This window comes from Mauremys reevesii, linkage group 4 (genome assembly GCF_016161935.1).
Source record: "Mauremys reevesii isolate NIE-2019 linkage group 4, ASM1616193v1, whole genome shotgun sequence".
Classification (NCBI taxonomy): domain Eukaryota; kingdom Metazoa; phylum Chordata; order Testudines; family Geoemydidae; genus Mauremys; species Mauremys reevesii.
Genome location: NC_052626.1, coordinates 51843205 through 51867575, shown reverse-complemented (window position 1 = coordinate 51867575; position 24371 = coordinate 51843205). Strand labels below are relative to the sequence as shown.

Genomic DNA, 24371 nt, shown 5'->3' with positions numbered 1-24371 from the left:
GGTGGTTTGAGTATATCTTCACATATTCATTTTCTATACGTTTTTCATCAAAGCAGCTATGATTATATCACTTGTGAACACATTCTTTAATACTGTCAACTAACTCAGTTTTATGTTCAGGTGATGCTCATAATAGTACATTAAGAGAATACTGTTCTATAGTATTGACATTAATTTTAGCTTTTGAGAGAAATGTGGTGCAATGAAATGTCTTCCCTTATTTTTTAATGGTAGAAATCTTCTTTACAAGACACTATCCATGTACTGTCGTTACATTGTTTATATCAAAGATAGACCCATGCTGCAAAATTTGGAGCTGGATCCAAATTTGAAATGTCATCTGTTCAGATCAAAGACCTGGAATCAGTTAATTATAAAGAGATTGCCTAACCATGATGTTTAGATCTGAATTTGGATTTCAAACTCTCTCAAAATATGGGAATGTTCAGATCCAGCAGTTGAATGTAGACTCCATCGCTAATAGAATGTAGACTCCATCGCTAATAGATATGTAAACAATTATCTATGACAATTAGATTTTGAATCTATCTATGTTTTAATCCATAGGGATAGAGCTTTGGTAGGAGAAATTTAGTTAAAGTCAGTGGAGCTTCACTTATTTACATCATCTGATAATCTGGCCCAGTGTGTACAAGAAAATTTGATAAAGGATTAATTTAATAATATAAGAGAGGCGTGTGTTAAATATAGGTTGCATAACATTGTTATAAATTACTTTTATAAGCAGGGGCTTTTAGACAATTATTGTTTAGTAATGTAGCTGTGGATAATGTTTGATAGGTTTTTATCTTTTCTCGTAGTATGAAAAATGGTAGCCAAAGATCTGTGGAAAAAGGGAGCATAATGGCCATTTGATTTTGCTGTTTATTATTCAGAGGTGTGGATATATTATCCACAATACAGTATTTCGCAGGTACAATGGGCCAGATTCTTGGCCTGGCTATGGCTGCTTTATGTCACCAAGATGAGTAATGCATCTGTACAGACAATTTAATCATCCTTTAGGGTGGCAGAATCTCCAGGTTGGTGATCCCAAGCTGCTTGAATGACCCTGGGGGATGCTGGAAGTGGTGCATGAGTTAGAGCAGCCCTGAAGATACTGTGCTTATGCCAGAGACTGGACCAGCCCCAAGATTGTGGGAGAATAGAGATGGTATAAAGTGTTCCTTTCCTTCTTCCATTTCCTAACTTGTGCCAAGTGCCTAGGATCGAAATATGTACATTAACTTCTAATTTCTGTTATAGGACAGCATGGATTCTTCTATTTCCTGGTTGTAACATCTACTCAGGCATTTATGTGAAAAGTGGTGGTGTCTGTGTTTCTCAGGCTATTAACTATAATCAGTGAATGCAATCTTTCTGCTGGTGTGCTTATATTCTACATTTCGGGTCAACTCCTAGTTTGTGGAAAATGTACCATCTTAGATCTATCTAAAAATCTAAACAGTTTCAGCATCATCTCTGTTGAAGGGGTACCAGTTATTAAAACTTATTTCAAACTTAAATTTGACAGGCAATATACAACATTTAGTAAAATGGCTTTCTTTGTTTTATTTGAATGAGTATGCTCATTTTCGGTTTCAGTGCAGTAATTTGAACACATTTGTTATTAAGTAGGAAATAAATTCTTTAAACAAACAAGTGTCTCACCTTGAAGACTTTTTTTTCCCCCATTGATGTCAAATGGGTCAGGTTGAGAATCTATATGCTTGATTTTGAACTAGAATATTTTGAAATGCTATAATTTAAATATTGAATCATTTGGTAGTGGTAAATTAGTTTCTGTGCATAGACAGATACGTTTGTGTTTTTATCCTTTAACAACTAGCCTGTCACCCTGTGTTTTATAATAACATGCCCTCACTATCACATAACTGGAACTGTGATGAATGAATTGTGTCAAAGGTCTGTAGTAGTGGCTGCATAGTCCTTGTGCAGAACTACAGTACATGATGACAACTCTGAATGACTGGTTATGAAATACTGTATCAATATTTAGTACTCACAATAGATGCCTTGACACAATATAACCTGACAACCTTGAAGTGCTGCTAGTGCTTTGCAGTCCTATGACTTTCAGGTGCTTCTGCTTCCATCTCTGAGGTAGTGCTTTGAAGATGTAGAAGGCTATACAGAGATGCTTGAAAGTTTTGGAAAGCAGAAGGTACTTCTGATAAATACAAAGAGTAAGTTTACAATAATGTTTAATAAAAAGAAAGGAAATTCAGACTTAAGAGACTAGATGCTGCTTTTATAAAGGGCAACATCAACAAAACTGGATCCATTAAATCACCCATTATACCTGTGCATTGGATGTAGTACTTTATGCTTCAACTACTGGAGTAGGAATAATTGGGAAAGTTACAAAGAAAATTTTAGTCTAAACTATTAATTTATTGCTTTATGTACATCACAATTGTATCATTCAATGCAAAAAAGTGTTAATGGCTGAATTGTTAAAATCACACAGAAGTGAAGAAATGTAAAGTTTAAGATTAACACTCTTAATTTAACAGAGGGGTAGCCGTGTTAGTCTGGACCTGTAAAAAGTAGCAAAGAGTCCTGTGGCACCTTATAGACTAACAGACGTATTGGAGCATAAGCTTTCGTGGGTGAATACCCACTTGCGTCTGATGAAGTGGGTATTCACCCATGAAAGCTTATGCTCCGATATGTCTGTTACACTATTAATTTAGCTACACTGTACATTCCACATTTTGTTATGGTATATCTTTTACTATACAGACAGCCATATTTATGAAGTTACACATTTCATAAGACAATAATGAATGGAAAATAGTGTGTGTATAGAAATATACGTGCAAAATATTGCTGTTGGAACCTTAACGTTTGTATTTCCTGACTATTTCTGATTTAAATTGCAATCCCGGCATTACATTCATGCAGTTTTTTCATTTTACTTCCTAGGAGTGTATTTAGCTGTTTTTGTTGTTGTTATTGTTTTAAAGGAAAATAAAAAACTTGAGCTATTCAGCTTGCAGAACTGTTTGGCTTTGTTCAGAGTGTCTTAGCAATGTATACACACTTTCCATCAGTATTTAAGTGCTCTATCAAATTTAAGGGAACAGATTTTTTTTTCCTATGGAAGGCATTTCTGACATTTAACAAGTCCTTTCTGAATTGGTGCATGGGTCTGGCTAGCAAGGTGCTAATACAGTTTACCTTGTCTGTGTAGACAGGAATAAACCATACTATAACCCATTTTACAAAGTCAAGTTACAGACTAGGACCCCAAGTTTGCTTCCATCAGAGTCAATTGCAAGCAGCTATTGACTTCAGTGGTGCAGGATGGAGCTGTTAGCTCTTGGATTAAACATAGTTCTGGTTAAAATGATTTGAATGCCATTGCAGACAGGCCCTTTTACTTATATGTCCCAGATACTTCTTTTTCCTTGCTTAGGCGGAAAAAGTTTGCCAGCATCTGTTATTTTAAATCTGAATTTACTTGAGTGAAGGAGATTTTGGTTTCTACCACCAATTTCATTATTCTACATTTATTTCCAATTTATTTATTCTACTTGATCTTATATTACTCTTTTGGACTGTTGGCTGTAAATTATAAATGTCTGCAATGAGGTATGCTTATGAGAAAAGGAGGTTTTAAGACTAACAATTTCCCTATTATGCTTGCTAAGCTCCTTAACTAAATCCTCCTTTCTCTTATAATTTTCCTTATCTGTTCTTTGGATGTTTCCAAACTAACTTCTGTTGTGGGGCTTATGAAATCCATTGTGAATCCTACAAATTGTACTATGTTAAATTAATGATTCCTTTGAATTTATTCTATAAGGTAACTCCTGAATCATAGCAGGTCTAGGAGTGGCCAGTTTTGTCAGATTAAAGCACCTCTGCATCCATTAACGATCAGGATGATTCCTCTCTGTCTCTCCACCCACCTGATAGGCCAAGCAAAGTTTTCTTTACCTCACAAAGGAGAAATAGAACCATGAAAGTACATGTAGAACCAGGCGACCAAATCCTTAGTTGTTTACTCTGTCTTTACTCAGGTAAATTTATATTTAAATCAATTATCTCCCCTTCCTTTCTAGTACTATTACTCTTCTATTATGTGCTTCAGTCGGGAGTTTCTCTTTTGTTCTTAACTGAGTGCTAGTTTAGGAATCATTTTAAGAATAGTCTTCTGCCCAGTCACATCTTTAACAAGTTATTTGTCTGGGTGTTTTGGTTTTTTGTCCTTCTACCTTTAGAAACTGCAGCTTGGCGGGTGCGCGCGGACGTGTGTGTGTGTGTGATATATATCCTGGATTCCTAACATAATGGGTTACAATAACACTATTCAATCAGGTTACCTTAAAGGCCTGATCCTTCACTGAACGCACACCCAAAACTCCCACTGAAGCCAATGGAAATTTTTGAGCTATGAAGACTGCAGGACTGAGCCTGATATGTGCAGATAACTCACAAGGTGTTTGAGTCCTGAAAAAGAAGAGCCGGAACACAATTTCGACAGTAATAATACCTTGCATTAGCAGGGGCGAGATGCGGGATTTTTGAAAAAGGGCTCTTGTGAAAACGCCAATATTTTTAGCATGAATAATCATTGGTTTACTTTACAATTATCACAAGTACCAGAATGTGTTTCTGGTTCCCAAAGAAAGTGCAGGAACAGTGTTCTGGAGTATTCCGACATGAATCAAGTGCTGAAGGAGACTGACAGACAAAATTGATTGGCAGAGATTAGGCATATAAATGCTGCAGGTATTCAGTGTGGGGAGCACAATGGCAAACAGTCACTGTGTTAGCTAGAAATCAGTCCATTGAATCAATTGATAAGTGTCCCAGACAGAGACAGTAATAACTATGTATCTAAAGAGGGGAAGGACAGGAATGAGCGAACCAACTGGATCAACCGATTTGAGCTGGTCTTTGAAGTTTGACCCCAATCCTACAATCCTTATTTAAACAAAAGTGCCTGGGAGCTTTCCTACAAGCATGCAGGATTAGTTCTTTAACTGGGGCCAGATCATGACTGCACTGTGCATTTTCATTCAGTTTCAGTTTCTCTCCTGGTTCCTTCTCTGCTCCAGGGATGGAGTAAACTGCACTAGGGCTCTACTTGGCACAGCACAGGCTCCCTGGGGTAATGGAAGAGCTAGGCTGGCTGGCAGATTTGGCGGGTGAAGGTGGAGCCAAGGCTCTGATCACTTCCATCCAAGTACCACCACCTTCCTGGTGGTGGGGACATAGCAGTTCTACATAATCTAGTTCACCTGCCAGACTACTACCTGTTCGGCTAGCCAGCAGAAGAGAATAGGATATGGCCTTAGTTAGTAAGATACGGACTAGACAATGTTAGCTGTAATCTTATTAGAAGAGTAATGCTTTTAAGTTATAATACTTAATTTTCTTTAGAATTTTGCCAGCATTATTGTTGGCATATTAAATAACTTCCTCTCTATTTGAATGTTCTTTTCTTTTAGAATCTGATTAAAAATGAAATGAAAGAATGAACACCCCTTTATATGCTAGACTAAGATATATTGCAGCTTTACTCATGTTACAAAGTGCAAGTACATACAGATTCTTAATCTAATGAATAGGTCAACAGTCAGTACTATAAAGTATTCCTAAACAATAAACTTAGTTTAAAAAGAGTTCAGGTTGAATGTGAATTTAAGTAACGTTCAGATAACATCCCAAAACAATATGACACTTCCTTTGCAAAAATTCTGCAACTTAAAAAACAAAAGAACAAATGTTATCTTACTGTGCATTCCCAGATATTCTATCTAGCCAGTTCTCCACTGCTAAATTATTCCTCACCACTCTGCACCATCCGCTTAGCCATAATGTTGGGCCCATAAAATCCCCAGGAATATATATTATGGCATGGTCAGGATAATACTTTATTAGAAACTTTATAGGAAATGGATTCCTTAGACAAGAAATGGGATTTTACAACTTCCTAATAATTTGTACAGTTTGAATGATGTCAAAGACTCCACTTTATGGACTGAAATATTGGCCTATGATCCCACTTTTTCACTTATATTTGATATCAGAGCTCCAAAGGAACAATGCAATTGAGGAGCCTATGGCCTCCCACATGTCCACCCTTGGCCCTCCACCTTCATTCCTCTCTATACCATTATACACAGAAATAGCATGGATAGCCTCTCTACTGGCTAATGTGGGGTGGTAGAGTCCCCCTTGCAGGTCCATTTCACCAGCAGCTCCCACTGTGAAGATTTCATTGTATGGAGGGCCATGCAACCCTTCTACTGAAAGCATCAGTGATCTTGTAAAATTATATCATAGTGGTAGTTTCTAATCTCTCTCCTTAGCAAACTCACAGAGAATGACAGCTTGACCAATATTAGGGAAATTTAATAAAAATAACATTGTCTTGGTAGCTAGGAACCTTTATACCAGAGCCAGATCTAACACCCATTGAAGTCAATGGAAAAACTCCAACTGGCTTCACACAGCTTTGGATCCGGCCCCAACTTTCAGCCCTAAAGGGTTTTTATTTCACAACGTTGTAGATTCCTGAATGTATTATTTCTCACAATCCTGCATTTAAAGAGAGAGAGAGAAAAAAAGACACCTTTGCATGTAGTCAGTCAGGAATTATCCTTCTCCTCTAACTATATAAACTGCTTGTTGTTTGACAAACTTTCAAGTGTCAATTAATCAAAATAAAAGAGAAAGATTCAAGTTAAATTCAGCATAACAGATTATATTAGAATTATGATAAAACCATTTTCTTCTGTTTTTGATATATTTCCCAGTGGATTTACTCTATTTTGTGAACCTTATCATTGTTATTTTCTTCAGATTAGGAAAGGAAAATATCATATTGCTATTTAAATCCTTTAGGGATGAAAATGAAAGTTCAGATAAACACATTTTGTTATGGTCTCTTCTATCAAGTTCATCCATATAGGGCTTTGTAAGTGACACACACACACACACCTGTCTGTAGAGTTTCCACACACTTTGAGACTAGTCAAAATTAAAATATTTATATCTTCTGACAAAGGCATATGTGTGCACCATATTTATTATAAACATGCAAAGAAGGGGAGCCTACAGAGTCAAACAAGGCTAATTTATTTGGATTACCAATCACATTTTTAGGTATTTGTGTAACATATATTTTTGCAAATTAACTGTAAACTAAATAACTCCAAGTGTCATATTTTATTATTCTTTTAATTCCGGTCAGTCAATGTCAAAAAAGCCTCAGCGTACTTACATAGGGAAGTATATGCACTGTAAATGTACGAGTTCTTCATACATGACGCATAAGCTAATTTGATAAAGGTCACATCTTTTTGCATATTTTTCAAGTCTGGAATCCCAGATCTCTATTTTCTCTTAACTTGTAATATGCCAATGCCCTTTGACTTTAGTAGCTAAGTGAACTGGCCATCCTTTCCATCCACTTGTATTTAAACTTGCTATATGGAAAATTAATATAAATTGCCTGAAAAAAACACTAGTGAAATGTTGTGATTTGTCTTTAACCTATGTCATCTAAGGCAAGAAAATATTACATGAGAAAAGAAAACCTGGAAAATTTGACTGAGCTTGTAAATGGAAAATCATGATTACTGAGTAACAGTATAGCAGAATAATATTTTGCAGTAAAATTTGTCCTTTTAGGTCAACATTAAATTTGACATGTAAAACTATACCTAAAACCAATAAAAGGGTTGCATTTACTGCATTTCCATACTAGCTCATTCCATTCACTAGTGTTTAGTATGTTCATTTTCACCCTTCAAAGAAAATAATGCTTACAGAAACATAAGACTAACTTGTAGTATCTCCATTGACAACAAAATGTGATTTTTTTAAAAATTGTGGCTATGGAGTTTTTCAGAGCGCTCCCAGAATGAGTTAATCTTAAGCCTGGTCTACACTACGCGTTTAAACCGGTTTTAGGAGCATTAAACCGATTTAACGCCACACCCGTCCACACTAAGAGGCCCTTTATATCGGTATAAAGGGCTCTTTAAACCGGTTTCTGTACTCCTCCCTAACGAGAGGAGTAGCGCTAATATTGGTATTACCATATCGGATTAGGGTTAGTGTGGCCGCAGATCGACGGTATTGGCCTCCGGGCGGTATCCCACAGTGCACCACTGACCGCTCTGGACAGCAATCTGAACTCGGATGCAGTGGCCAGGTAGACAGGAAAAGCCCCACGAACTTTTGAATATTTCCTGTTTTCCAAGCGTGGAGCTCCGATCAGCACGTGTGGTGATGCAGTTAAAAATCAAAATAAAGAAAGAGCTCCCGCATGGACCATGCGGACGTGATCACTGTAACGGCAGGCAAATCTGTTCTATCAGCGCTCCGTTACAGAAGACGAATTAAAAAACATTTTTAAAAAATCTCCAGACAGACGCCATAGCAGGGACTCAGCGCACTGCTGCGTGACAAGCGTAACGGAAAGCCAAAGAATCAAATGGACGCTCATGGACTGGAGGACTCAAGCTATCCCACAGTTCCTGCAGTCTCTCTGAAAAGCATTTGCATTCTTGGCTGAGCTCCAAATGCTTCTAGGGTCAAACACAGTGTCCACGGTGGGTCAGGGCATAGCTCGGCAATTTACGCACCCCCCCACCCACCCCCAGAAGTGAAAGGGAAAACAATCCTCTCTTGACTCTTTTACATGTCACCCTATCTTTACTGAATGCTGCAGATAGACGCGATGCTGCAGCACTCAACACCAACATCCTTGCTCCCCCCCCCCTGCCATGGGTGGCTGATGGTGCAAAACGACTGGTACCCGTCCTCATCATCAGCCTATTGGCACATGGGGCAGTGCAAAAGGGCTGGTAACCATGCTGACTAGCATCCGTCAGGTCGATCAAGGGCGCCTGGCCCTAATTTTTCCTGGTAGATGGTACAGTATGGCTGATAACCATCGTCATAATAGAAACAGGGGGCTGAGCTCCATCAGCCCCCACCCTTCATGTGTAAAAAAAAGATTCAATTGCCCCTGGACTAGCAAAGAGATGCTGGGCTCCTCTCCTCCACACTCCTTACTGTCCTGTCTGGACTATCATAGCAGCTGGAGGCTGCCTTCCACTCATTTCTCACTAACAAGTCAGTGTGTCTTATTCCTGCATTCTTTATTACTTCATCACACAAGTGGGGGGACAATGCTACAGTAGCCCATGAAGGCTGGGGGAAGAACGGAATCAACAGGTGGGGTTGTTGCAGGATCATCTCCTGTGAATAGCATACAGCTCATAATTTCTGCAGGATCTGACACAGAGCAGCTGTGCTCTCTGATACAGTGGTTCTCTAGTATACTTGCCCATATTCTAGGCAGGACTGATTCTATTTTTAGATACCAAAAAGGAGGGATTGACTCAAGGAGTCATTCCCAATTTTGGCTTTTGCGCCCCTGGCTGATCTTAGCCAGGGGCACTTATGACAGCAGCAAATGGTGCAAAAGGACTGGTAACCATGATCATCTTATTACCAATTTATGGTATGGTAGATGGTGCAGTATGGCTGGTAACCATCTCTGCTGTCATGCAAAAGCAAAAGCATGCTTCTGTGTAGCGCTGCTGAATCGCCTCTGTGAGAGGCATCTAGTACACATACGGTGACAGTCACAAAAGGCAAAACAGGCTCCATGATTGCCATGCTATGGCATCTGCCAGGGCAATCCAGGGAAAAAAGGCGCGAAATGCTTGTCTGCCGTTGCTTTCCCAGAGGAAGGAGTGACTGACGACATTTACCCAGAACCACCCGCGACAATGATTATTGCCCCATCAGGCACTGGGATCTCAACCCGGAAATTCCAAGGGGCGGGGTAGGCTGTGGGAACTATGGGATAGCTACGGAATAGCTACCCACAGTGCAACGCTCCAGAAATCGACACTAGCCTCGGACCGTGGACGCACACCACCGATTTAATGTGTTTAGTGTGGCCGCGCGCACTCGATTTTATACAATCTGTTTTGCTAAACCGGTTTATGTAAATTCGGAATAATCCCGTAGTGTAGACGTACCCTTATTCATGGATGAAAAGATTTTCAGAATTTTCCCTCTCCCAAGCAAAATATTTGTAGAGAAGCAACAAGACCAATAAACTGGGAGCAGATTCTCTGAAAATTTTGTTTAGTTTTGTGAACCATACAAACTAGTGAGAGAATCTGGGAATGTAGAACACTTATTTGCAAATGTAGTTGGCCCTGCTTGGGCCATCAGTGTGGTTTGAATCTATGAAATGCAGCATTGAAATCATGGGCTCCTACCAACTGAGCTGAAATACTATCTTACGTGGCTGGAAGCAATAACAGACGTCTGAACCTTTTATGTATCAGAGGGGTAGCCGTGTTAGTCTGGATCTGTAAGAGGAGTAAAGAGTCCTGTGGCACCTTATAGACTAACAGACATATTGGAGCATGAGCTTTCATGGGTGAATACCCACTTGTTCGGATGCATGAACCTTGTATGTGGACCAGAGCTAGGGGAGGACAGAGACTCATGTTTTCCCAGTGTGGGTTACACAGGCCTGTTAAACAAGTCTAACTTGCAATTTGACCTGATCACATTCATTCCCTTGTTGTCTTTTCCATAGACATCTGGAGACATGGATAACATTTCTTGGAGTGGGCCAAGCTGGGGAGATAGACACTTGGGGACAAGTACTTCACCCCAGTAACACATATAGTCAGAGGCAAGATAGCTCTCCAACAATACTGTTTGTGACTGGCAGTGTTTGTGGGAGATGGTGTCAGAGAATGAGAGATTAGTAAATTTGATAAATGCAGTTGGCAGATATGTTAAATATTATTGTATGGGTCACTTATTACAGCAGTTCCCTAATTGCCCCGACCTGTCTGTCCTGAGCCTCAATGAAGTGGGAGGACAAGGAGAGGTTATTTCATTCTTCACAAATAGCACTGTGCTAGTAAGTTAAATTAATCACTGTGGTATGTGGTTAATACATGATAGCCAATATAAAATACAGAGTAGTTTCAATCAATGCACTTAGCAGATTTTAAATAATATAGATTATCATTATTGTTATTATATAGTGCATAGGAGAAAAGTACAGCAGTTCCCTGACCATTTTGGCTAGAGCCCTGACATGCAGGCAGTTAAATGGCCTAGATGAGAATCTGGTTGGAATTTTGAAACTAAGTCTACACGCTTACATGCATGTACAATTAATTATTTTTGTAAACATGCTGAGAGAGAAAGTTAAATGTTAATTCTGCTTAGAGGGCCAAAAGTTTCTGGCTTATTCCTTTCTCTTTCCCTCAGTCGGTCTCTGATTCAGCTGCATATAATACCATTCATTGAGCAAGAGAAGACAACAAATTATTGTAAGTGTCCTAGAAATTCCTAGACCTGTTTATCTCCTGTGCACCTCTTCCCGGAGAGACACAATGGCCCAATGATTTCTTCAGGCAAACCTCCTGTTTATAAAGGTTAAGTCATTGACTCAGAGAACAGAAGCCACACCAAGTGACATGGGCTGAATACTGAACACTTGAAGGCGTGCACAGGGCCGGCTCTAGCCACCAGTGCTCTAAGCATGTGCTTGGGGTGGCACTTTCCAAGGGACAGCACTCCGGTCCCCCCCCCCTTTTTTTTTTTTTGCTTGGAGCGGCAAAAAGCCGGGAGCTGGCCCTGGCCAGAGCCCTGCCACTGGAGAGCCAGAGCATCGTCCCCTGGAACCAAGCCTGGGCTGCGGCGGTGAGAGGGGCTCCCAGAGTGTGTGAGGAGCTGGGGAAGGAGGGAAGCGGGGTCCAGGATGCAGGGAGGGAGGAGTGGGCCTGCTGCCGCCACTGCTGCTGCTCTGAGTCTCCCCAGGGCGGCACGGCATTTCCCCGCCCCAGTGGGCTGTTCAGGGCACCGCCAGGCTGGGCAGGGGGCACAGATCCAGGCTTTTGTGCTGATGGGGCGAGTGGCTGGGCAGCCTGAGCTGCCAGGGAGCTGCCACCACCCCCTCCTGCCCCGGACCCAGCCCGCCACACACCTCCCTCACTTCAGCCCTGCACTGCCTGCCTCGGGCTCCCCAACGCACCAGGGGTGGGGAGAGGCAGAGCCCGGCTGAGCGGGGCAGCGGGGATACTGCCCCACCGGGGGACCCCCGCGGCTCGGGTACATGGAGGTCAGTGTCCGTCCTCTTGGCTCTGCCTGCACGGGGCTGGGGAAGCAGCTGTCAGCGCCTGACCCTCTCAGCCCTTGCACCCCACATCCCGCTCGCAGCCTCTTCACTTGTACCCCCACCCATTGCTCCTTCACCGCACCTCTTCCCCTTGTACCCTCCCCCAACCCTCTCCTCCCACACCTCCCTCTTCCCCTGCACCTCTTCTCCCGCAACCCTCCTGATACCCCCTCTCCTCCTCCACCCTCCTCCACGAGTACATCACACCCTGCTTCTCTGCCAGTGTATAGCCCCCAAGCACCCCCACACCCACTCCTCTGCCTGAACCCTCTTTACTAGATCATCCCTTTCTGGGTAAAAGGTTTGAGAGTTAGTCCCTATGCCTTCCATGTGCATTTGGAGCACTAAAGATGGAGTTGTGGGGGACAGGGGAGGGCGAGATTTATACTAAAGTGAAGTAAAAACAGGAGAAATGGTTTGATCCCCACTGCAAGTGTAAACGGGGATTGCTGTGGTGAACAAGGAGGTCACATTTGGTGGGGAGCCCAGGGCTTGGGCAGCATGGGGTGTGGGGTGGGGGGAGAGAGAGAGCCCAGGTCTGGGACGGCAGGAGGTGCAGGTGGGAGAGGGCACTGGTGGGGAGAGGAGAGCCCAGGGCTGGGGTGGGGGGCAGCCAAAATTTTTGTTGCTTGAGGCGGCAAAAAACCTAGAGCTGGCCCTGGGAGTTCAGGCAAGGAACTGTCTGCAACATAGGTAAATATGATTATTCAAACTATTTGTCAAACTGTGAATTAGGAACAAATGTGAGAATATCATGATTGGGTTTTGGACAACCTGCTAATAAAAAAAAGATCAAAATTGACAATTTATTCAAGTTGAATAGTTCCATTGACTTTATTCATTGCAAAGATTACAAATTATTCTGTTTGCCTATTAGACTTCTGTTGGCATATGGAGACAAAATTATAGGTGTCTGAAAAAGTGTTATTGATGTTATGAATCCCTGTGATGTACTCAACTTTCCAAGCAAAAGAAGTACCCAGACACACAGACCGTCATAGGAGATCTTCAAGTAGTGTTTCACTGGACAAAAGTGGGGAGATCTATCAATGCAGTTTGCCAGACCAGTAGTAAAACAGAGAACAAAGAGTGTCAGTGAATAGTAAAATAGTTTGTGATCTCTTAGAGAATGTAAAAGCAACAAAGAATCCTGTGGCACCTTATAGACTAACAGACGTTTTGCAGCATGAGCTTTCGTGGGTGAATACCCACTTCTTCGGATGCAAGTCACCCACGAAAGCTCATGCTGCAAAACGTCTGTTAGTCTATAAGGTGCCACAGGATTCTTTGTTGCTTTTACAGATCCAGACTAACACGGCTACCCCTCTGATCTTAGAGAATGATTGCTGTATTCCAAGAAATGATGACTGGTTATTGCTGGTGGTTCTGCAGGTGGCTAATGAGACCAATCGGTATCCACAGATCTTTTCACAGTTGGGATAAACGTTTCCCAATGGAAGGGCCAATCGGTATCCACAGATCTTTTCACAGTTGGGATAAACGTTTCCCAATGGAAGGGCCGGTAAATTGTTGCGCATTTACCTCCTTTTCTATTTCTGTTTCCTGTTGTCTTCTCTGGATCTCAAAATGCTAGGATCCTTGCCACAAAGGTCCTCCATTTTAATGGGTTGAGGACTTGGGTTTCCCATAAGTTTCTGTCAGTGTTGCACTTCTTCATGTTGGCTTTGACAGTGTCTTTGAAGCACTTTGTTTGCCCTCCCCTGATCCATTGGTCTTGGCTCAGTTGTGAGAACATGACCCACTTTGGGAATCAATTCTCTGGCATTCAAAAAACGTGACCAGCCCAATGGAGTTGGTGGAGGATGATCATACTTCAGTGCTGGAAGCTTTGGCTTGGTACCGAATGCTACTGTTGGTGTGTCAGTCATTCCACTTGCTTTGGAAGATCTTGTGGAGGAACCGTTGATGGTATCGTTCAAGAGCCTTGAGATGTCTACTGTACATAACCCAGGTTTCAGCACCACGCAGGAGAGAAGAGATAATGATGGCTTGGTACAGAAGAAGCTTGGTTTGGTTCTTGGTGTCATGATCTTCAAAGAGATTTTTTTCAAATGTACAAGAGCTGCAGTTACCCACTGGAGGTGCTGTTGAATCACCTTGTCAATGTCGACTTTCTGCGACGGATAGCTGCCAAGGTAGGGGAAGTGCTCAACATTCTCCATGGATCTCTGTTGATCTTGATTTCAAGAGCTGGATCCTGGGAATTTGGAGCCTGTTGGTGGAGCACTTTAGTTTCCTTGATGCTGAATGTGAGGCCTAGTTGGTTGTAGGCTTCAGAGAAGAAGTCGACTGTTTTTTGAAGATCTTCTTCCAAATGGCCACATAGAGCACAATCATCCATATATTGGAGGTCAGTGGTTGATCTAGTAATAGTCTTTCTCTTGGATCAGAAGCGATTGAGGTTGAAGAGCTGGCTGTTCATTCTATATTGGATGTTAAGTCTGGAGGGGAGATTGTCAGTGATGAAAAGGATGATGACAGCAAGGAAGATGTAGAAGAGGGGTGGAGCAATGACACAGCCTTTCTTGACTTCTATCTTTTGTTAGCAATGGATCCAAAATGGACAACCATCACAGACATGTTGTTGTGGAAGAGTTGGAGGATGGTAACATTTTTTGGCATGCATCCAAATTTGAGGAGATTTCTCCACAGAGTCTTACAGTTGATTAAATCAAATGCTTTTGTGAGGTCGATGAAGGCCATGTACAAAAGCCGATGCTGTTCACGGCATTTTTCCTGAAGTTGGAGAGCAATGTTGATGGTACCTAGAGATTATCTAAATCCACATTGCATTTCTGGGAGGATTTCCTTGGCAAGGGAGCGGGGAGCATCTAGTTGAGGAGAATTCTGGCAAGGATCTTTCTGGAAGAGGACAATAGGGCGAATCTGTGATAGTTTCTACAATCTGATTTGTCTCCTTTCTATAAAAGTTACTTGGCTGGTACTGAACATTTTCATTAAACAATTCTTGGCACAGAGAACCACTTTGGTAAAGAAAACCACTCATGAGAAAGGAAAACTCTTCTGCTAGTGCCTCTGTAGTTAACAAAAAAATGTTGCCAACAGAAGAAAGTATATGCATAAGAAAATTTTAGTCTTCCTAAGTCTCCTTGGGTGATTTCTTTGGAAGATTTTCTTGTACTCAACAATATACATATACCACATGTCTGCTAACATGTCTCCCTTCACAAAGAACAGCCAGTAGACATTCTTTATTAAGGTACAATGATATCTTCAGTAGTGGACTCTGAAATCGTATGCACCTAGATATTTTGTAGCTATTGCATACGATGTAAGGAAAATGAGTATTTTATTTCTTTTTAGATACGTTATAGCACTCAAGGACTATTTCCTGACAAGACTGCCTCATTTAAAAAATAAATGAACTAAAACAAAGCTCAGTGCACAAGGTTTTTTAAAAAATGGATGTCAACTCTTGGCCAGGAAACAGTCTCAGGGGCTGATCCTACTTCCAGTACGTGCACGGCAGTGGAATTGGACCCTCAGTGACCCCAATTTTTTCTCCAGGTATTCTTAGTGAGTAAACCACATTAGCCAATAAGAATATTTTCTTAGTCACCATCCAGGAACAGTATTAGGCAGTCCAGGAATACAAACCCTGAGACTCCCCTGTGGTGCCAGACACATCGCCTTGCCTCCATGCTGTGGCCAAACCCTTTACTTGGAGTGGTGGTGGCAAATGGGTGGTGGCAAGTGGAACTCCTTACTTGAGGAGGTTGTGAAGGCTAGGACTATAACAGTGTTTAAAAGAGAACTGGATAAATTCATGGTGGTTAAGTCTATAAATGGCTATTAGCCAGGATGGGTAAGGAATGGTGTCCCTAGCCTCTGTTTGTCAGAGGACGGAGATGGATGGCAGGAGAGAGATCATTGCCTGTTAGGTTCACTCCCTCTGGGGCACCTGGCATTGGCCACTGTCGGTAGACAGATACTGGGATAGATGGACCTTTGGTCTGACCCGGTACGGCCGTTCTTATGTTCTTATGTTCGACTCCAAGAGAGCCTAGAGTGCTGATGCTTTTATCTAGCTCCTCACTATTATTTGCACTTAAATGATAGAAATATATGATGGGATCCAATAGTTGAAATGGAGCCTGCATATTATAGTATTTATGTGAAACTGATAGTTTCATTATACAGAGATTGAAAGTTTTGAACTACTGAAAATAACCCTTCATTATAATCTTTAATTCTAAGATTCTTGGCAAACCCTTGAAAAAAAGAAATTTACTGCACTGCCAGAGAGTTCATAATTTATGAGAGCAGTTTCTTAACTGGCTTGTTGGTTTTGGCATATAACATTTTATTTTCAGCCTTCTTACTGCTATACATGCTTGTAATGCAAGCTGCCTTCATTTTCATCTTCCCTAGCATAGCTAGTGCTTACAATGTACCTTGTGGATTCACAGAGTCATTTCCTGCTGATATAAAACTCTATATGTAGTTGTGATTATCACCTATGTACGCAAGTAATACAAACCTGTTCTTTTTTTTAATGCAATAGCATTTGTACCAGCCTCTAATCTTATGTACCACTTTCTCCACTTTTAGAACCAAGCTGGCAATTCTCATCTTAAATAGCTTTTGAATTGCTCATAGCAATCAATGACAACTGAGGCATCACTAAAGAATTTCTTTTATCTCCAAGCTCCAATTTAGATCAGTCATTAAGCTTGAGTAAGCTTGAGCTGTCAGAACATTTTCCCTCATCACATGCTCTGAGCATAAAAAGTCAACTTCAAAATCAAATTTGTTCTCTCTCTTACTACACTTTGTCATGGTTTAGTATGAACAATAAACTTAACTGAAATAGTACTGTCAATCTTTAGTAACGCAGATAACTGTATGGTCTTCTTTATCTAAGGAAGGCTGCCATACCTCAAATATGATGCACAGTAAACCATTCACTCATGTTACTTTTTTTTTCTTTTATGCTGTTCAATCTTGTTAGTAATGTATACTGTGAAATTTCAATGCAATGACATTAGCCTTTTGAAATAAATGTTTAAGAAAGTGAAATGTAAGAATATTAATTGGAAAATATCTAATAAATCATATAACAAAAACCCCACTGATTGTCTTCAGAAATACTTCCTAATATTCCTTGTTCAAATTAGGTTTCAGTCTTACAAAAGAAGTTACCAGTTTAATATCTTAGGTTTGTTAGGTATTACTGCATTTCCTCCAGCAACTCTCTCCATCTTTCATATTAAATTTTTTTTAATTGCGTATATCCACTTGAAATTGCCCTTCATGGGCAGACCGAGGTTAAGAACAAAAATGTGGGCCACACAAATTATTTAGTAGACTTTGTGATTTTGCTATGGTTTTTTTGTTAAGGCCTCAGTGCAGCAAAATACTTAAGAATCTGTGTAACTTTAAGAACTTGAGTACTGCTGTTGACTTGTGTAAGTGTTTTGCTGGAGCAGGAGTGGAGAAGAGAAGACAGTCTTTGGTGATTTCTTCACTACCTTCAATCTGAACTGAGTGGCCTTTTTGTGAATATGGGGATGTAATCAGTTGCATGCATAAATGTGAGCCCCCAAGTTGATTGAGGATTCTCCATCAAGAAGTTATATTTTGTTTAATAAGATTATGATGATTATGCAAATTTTTGGGATGTCTGATTTTCTGACATAATTCCTTGTCATCAGATATATGCAACATCAAGATTCCATTGTGGAGGAGACAATTACAAGGTCTGACATGACTTTACCCTTGAAAAAGTTGTCTGATTTTAGCTTTGTTTTTCTTTCTCTGATTAATGCTTCCAAACTTTGCACAATAACTTAAGTTTCCCAGAAGATATGAAACAGTCTGGGACAGATTTTTCAACCCTTGCTATACAGAGTTCTACTTTTCTACACATTCAGACCTGTTGATTGCAATGGGACTTATGGAGCAAGAGATTACTCAATGTGAGTAAGGGTGGCAGAACCTGACCCTTAGAAAGAAATTGCTGACAGTATCATGCTCATTGGAGAGAGTAAAACAAAGGATAGGAATTGTCCAAAAAAGTCTCCTGTACCACCTTAGTCTCATTCCTACCAAAAAAATATTTTTACAAAAGATGCTACAAATTCACAGTTCAGCTGAAGATATTACATGCCACGTTTGGGGAGGGCAAGAGGGGAGTGTGTGAATATGGCTGGCATAGCTTCTAGCTTTCATGCTTGCACATATAAAACTTTAATCCATTTCTTTAGGTACATTTGAACTTTTCATTTCTAGTCTGCAATTTCTTTTTTATGTAGCTATTGAATGCAACAAGTTTCAACCATTCCTAATAACCAGTGAAACAGAACATGGTATTAGCATAAAACATAAACAATCATAGACATTCTTGATCAGGCACAATTCATCTATGCTTATATAAGTAGGTGCATAAATAAAATAGAGGGAACTGAAGAGCTCTTAGTTGAATACATCTCATTATATAAGCAAGTGGAATGCAAAGCTGGGAAATAAGAAATTGATTCTTAACCATGACTTCCATAAAAAGTAACCTAGTCTTTGCGACTGGAGTGTTTTTAAACTCTCAGATGTCCACTTAGAAATCATGAGAACATATCTACTTTGAAGTTGTATTAAAATAAAGCTTAACTAAGCTGCAGTGGAGCGAATATGCTCTGTGTTGAAGAATAAAACATGGACCAATATATAGCCTGTTCAACATGACTTGAAAATCACTAATCAAACTTCCTTCATGATGACTCTTTTTAAATGATAAAATGTTTTGAAATTAGATTTCATACTTAAAAGGCTGCTATCTAAATTATAAACACAGACATATATATCATCATCATTGCAAATCCCAAAGGGATGTGGCTTCCTTGCTGAACAAGTGCCTCCTAGATTGATCTGCATCCATCACTGGCAATTGTATTGCACTACCAGAACTTTTGGTTTCTTGTGCTTGCTGGCTGTGTAGTGACATGCCTTGGTAAACACACTTTGGAATTCATTCATCTTCCAGTCTAACATGTCAATACAAAGAAAGCTGCCAATGCCAAACCAGTGCTGATGGATAATATATATGATTGATCTTTATATATTAAAATCTATATCTATCTATCAAGCTCTGTATCTATACATATATCTAGGTCACCATATCTACACATATGTGTAGGTCACCATTTTCAAATATGAGTGCCTAGTGGCAGTTACGGAGAGGTTACTCAATTTGTATAGTAACTGGAAGTATTTGAGATGTGTGTCCTTGTGGGAGCATATGTTCCCCCACACCTTTGATCAGAGATTTTTGATAGCAATGCCCATTTTGCCCACATGTCCTAAACATTCTCATGCCCTGTACTGAGGCTTTAGAAAGGTGGGCATTTCAAAGCAGATTCCATCACTGAAGAAATAACTATGTTCCTTCTGCTGCATTTGATCTTGCAACATGAATTAGGGCATAGTGGTTAGAAAACATGTGCACTGAGGAGCATGTTGCAGCCCTGCAGATTTCAGCAATCGGAATGTCTTTGAGTAAAGCTACTGACAGACTGATCTAGTAGAGTGTGCAGTCACTCTTAGGTGAAGTGTAATTTCAGTGAAACCACAGTGGGCAATAATATATCCAGGATCCTTTTAGAAAATCTCTTGAGTGGAGATAGGTGGTCCCTTAGAACAATGTGCAATAGAAATAAAGAGTCTAGGGGTTTTCCTGAATAGCCCATGTAGGCCAAGTAAAAGGCTAATGCCCTCTTAACATCTAGTGTATGAAAAGTAGACTCTTGTGTAGACTGATGCCACTTAGGGGGGGAAAAAACACTAGAAGGTGAATAGTTTGGTTGATACGCAATTAAGGTGTGTCCTCTGAGGTAAGAATTTTGGATGAGGTCATAAAGGTACCTTCTCCTTGGGGAACAAAGCATAGGGAGAGTCTGCTATTAGAACCCCCATCTCCCTATCCCTTCAAGCAATAGTCATGGCCACCAAGAAGATCGTCTTCATTGATGAACATGTAGCTAATGGCTCAAAGGGCAGTTTCATGAGACAGATAAGAACCAGGCTGAGATCCCAAAACAGCATCGGAGCTCTAATCTGCAAAAAAAGATTGATAAATCCTTTTAGGAATCTCACTGTGGTAACAGTACCCAAATACTCAGAGCCTCACTAGCACTCTTCTTGGGGCCTGAGGTCTCTGGTAATCTTCTTTGATGAGGACTGACCATGATTTGTGATCTTTAGATGATACTACGTACTCTGTTATTAGTAATGATGGTGGATATTATTCACACTTTTCTAGGACTTCCATCCAAGGATCTCCAAGTGTGTTTCAAATATTAATTAAGACTCACAGTACCTTTGTGGGGAAGATAAGTATTATTATATCTATTATCGGGGTGGTCAGATCTTGAGATCAACTGTTTGGCTACTAGCGCAGCTCAGGAGTTGGAGGGCCAAAAATTGGCATATAACTGTTGCAGTCAGGGTCCAGACACCCCAGAGGGAGAATGGAAGGTTTAAACCCCCCAAATAGCAGTTGGATCAACAGATTGCATACAATGTTATTGTACATTGAGTAAGGTCTTTTATGGAAGCTTGTCATGTTCTGAACATGACAGTCATTATGAGATATACATACAGACTGATGATGAGATTATGCATTTGTGGATAGGATAGAGTACTGCTCATAATCTGTGTTGCACCTTCAACACCACTTCATAGCATGATGGTTAGCAGTGAGGCAGGAAGGGGCAACTCTCAAACTACTTGTTTGCACAAAAGTTGGCTTCACGTAACTATCCATTGTCCAGTTCAGGAAAAGACAATGGAGGACCATTGGAGTTAATGGAAAGACATTGAGAACTCAAAATTGAAAAGAACATCCTGGCTCCAGAACATTAAATCAAGAGGGAATTCCCCCACTCAGATTAATCACAAGTCACTTGTGGACTGAAAGAATAAAAGAAGAGAAAAGGAAAGGAAAAAGCTTTTCAAAGCAGGCTTGGAACTGAGGTTTTTATCCAGAACTTGGGGGACAGTCTAGAGAAGGGAGGTTGTCTCTGAATACTGGATCCCTCCTATAGCTGAGAAACTGTTCTAAGGCAAAAGGTAACTTAATAGAAAAGGGATTTTATCTAATATGAAAATGTGAAGCCTGAGGTTGCACTTTTATATTTGTTTTTGTGTAACTTGTATAAGTTTGATTTCCCTTATTAGTTCATTATTGATTCTGTGATTTTTCTATTAAATAAACTTCTTGTTTATTTTTACCCCAAGCAGGTCTCCAGTGCACAAACTGTATGGAGTGTGTGTGCCAAAGGGACCTGATATCTGAGGTGCTAGTTTCACACCTTCGGGGCTGAGTATCTGGCAGTTAAGATTTTGTGGAGGAAGTACTTGGGGAGACTTGGGACTGGAAGGGCTGTCGGTGTGGCCTTACAAAGAGTGATTGGCTTCGTGAGATCTTGTGCTTGTGGGCTGGCTTCTTGTGTCAGAACAAAGGCCCCCAGGGTTCCAGGGCAGGTGGCGACAGAACTCATTACTACTATGAGTGGTCCCCAAAACATCACAGTCACCACCTTTGCATCTCCCTAATCCTCATGCAACAGGGCGCTGGTTCGCTGCTGAGAAATAAGTTAAAGCAGCCTCTAAGCTCTAAGTGTAACCAGTTGCAATGGTCCTCAAGGGAACCATAGAAGAGCACTTTTGCTATGCCTCTGAATGGGGGCTGGAAGGGGCTGGTGTAGACCCAGTGATACCATCCAGGAATCCCCCACGTAGCCAGTTAAGCTGGCTTTAAGGTTTTATTGTATTTCAGCCCATGAAACAGTGATTCAAAAACAGGTTAAATAACATGCCCAAATTCACCAAGAAATTTAGTGGCAGAACCCAGGAGTAATGACTCCAAATCTCCTCCTCTAACTTCACAATATTCCCTCCATTGAAATTGGCATTTTCTACATATTAAGGGCATGATCCTGCTTAATACAACTTGTCTACTGACCAATGGTCTGACTTTGTGGTACATGATTGAAGGATCAGGCCTGAACTCAAGAATGAAAATGTTCTACCACCCTCAAAGCTATTTGAAGATCCTAAGCTAATCTGCTTGTTCTAAACTTAGAACATATTTTTGTTTCCTCCACCAACACTTTGAAATCAGCAAGTACTGAAATCTGCAATTGGACCAAGCCTATAGCAGAATACCATTCCCTACATATGAATTAGCAATAGAAAAAAAATAGGGTATAGGAAGTTTTGGTTCTTGTATAACATATACAATTAGTAATTTAAATGCTCACTTCTGAAGGATAATAGAAGAGTCCAAGAGTAGTACATGAGCACGTTGATTTTATACAGCAAGCTAAATTGTAATATTTGTGATTATTTTCATGAGTATGTCTTGAGATGTGTAATTATTTTCATTTCAAGTTTTTGCTTTTTTGCTTTTAAAATTAACAATTTTCCCCATAATTTTAACTTGAATGTGTCAGCTATGTTAAATCTAAGCATGTGCATTGATAATAAACATCCACCTAGTGGAGAAAAGTAAAATTGTGACAGAACTGCAAAGATAGCCTGAACTATACTGTAAGATATTCTGATTTTTATATTAAAATATATTCATACTTTTTTCCAGAAAATAATTTTAATACTTGTGAGTGTCTATATAGATTATGATTTCCATCCAATTTAATTTCTTGATCTGGATTTTCCATTAGAACTTTGAAAATGGTTTCATAAACTGTACTGCTATAAAATGTGATGTAAAGCTACTGATTTGTTCCACAATTATCATGAACAATAACTGGGAAGCAGATAATGTGTTACTTTTTCCTTCACAGCCGTATATGTGATTATTCATATTAATAAAAGAGCTGGTCAAACATCTACCAAGCAATGCTGACTCATCTTTGCAGTTCATACATGTATAAAATGGTAGAATAATGAGTGTTCCAGAGGATCCCATAGGTTTGATTTTCCGAGCACTGGACTGAGGTATTTTAGAGTATGGTATTGATAATCCCCTCCATTTTTTGCCTAAAAGCTTACAATTTCATAGCAACCAGGGCAAAAAAACAGAGGTAGCTATAATATACTTAATTAACTCTAAAATTAGCTAATGCCAAATACCAGATGAACTCTAGATACAGGAACTATATTTATAATTAAAGATAATTTGGGCTTGCTTAATCTATATTTGCAGTGTTCAAGTTCTTCTCCTGAAGGTATTATTTGTTCGTGTTATTTAAAATGACCACACGTGTAAAGAGTAAGAACTTGCAAGGGATCCCATTTTAAACACTTTTCAGTCAATTCCTGTACAAATTTCTCTTAAGGGCCCAATCTTATAGAATCCTTGTAACTGTAGGATAGAAGCTGAGTTTTGCAGATGCTGTGGATCTGACTAATCATGTTTTGGGGATCTAGAAGGATTTTTTTTTCCTGCTGGGGCCAAATGGGCAGAGGCGTGGTGAGTTTTTTCCACCTTTCTCACAGCATCTTGGAGGCATAGTTAGTTTAAATAGCAGTAGGGCTTAGTAATTAGTGGTAGTACTTGGTCGTGAGATTAGTTCACCATCATTTTCAGCCATTTGTAAGTGTGGTTAAAGAAGTAAGAGACCTGTGATTTTGCTGATGGGCCTTGTGGCTATGGGGTAGGGGGAGTCCTTGTGGCCCTCATGGGCTGAAGTTCCCCCCTCCTTCCTATTTAATATCTTGTGGGATGGAAAAAGGAAGCAAAAGGATTCAGAGGCATAAAATCATGCCTAGGGGAAGGCTGAGATGAGTCTATCCTGAATTACAGGTTATATGGTAGTCAGTGCTTAATTTGTGCCAAGACTTGCCAGGGCTGAGACCCAGCACCTCTGAGCTTGGCAGTTCATAGCCCTGGCACCTCTGTGCTTGCCAGATCAGATAGGAAAATAAAAAAGTTGCTTGAGCCCTGGCACCTCTTTCATTACAAATTAAACACAGTTGGTAGGAACTCTGTAACTTCACCACATTGTAACCATTTAAAATGCCTGGTATGTGAAAGTCTGAGTGATAGGGCAGGGCAAGTTTCATGAAGTTGTGGTCTGCCACTTAGAATCCATCCTTGTGTCTCTCCTCAGGTATAAGTGAGTGGGGAATTTGGATTCGGTGGCTTTATACACCAAATTTGCAC

The 24371-nt window shown here is 40.3% G+C and overlaps 1 long non-coding RNA gene across 3 annotated transcripts in view; it reads left to right on the top strand.

Moving 5' to 3' along the window:
* The window catches only part of LOC120404440, a 173900-nt gene that overhangs the window by 50016 nt on the left and 99513 nt on the right, over positions 1 to 24371 (top strand). For 2 of the 3 annotated variants that reach the window (XR_005597984.1, XR_005597985.1), the window contains exon 1: positions 3995 to 4049. The exons of the other annotated variant lie outside the window; for it this stretch is intronic. This is a non-coding gene — a long non-coding RNA (uncharacterized LOC120404440). Of the gene's footprint in view, positions 1 to 3994; positions 4050 to 24371 lie in introns of those variants that run through there. 3 annotated transcript variants of the gene reach the window in all.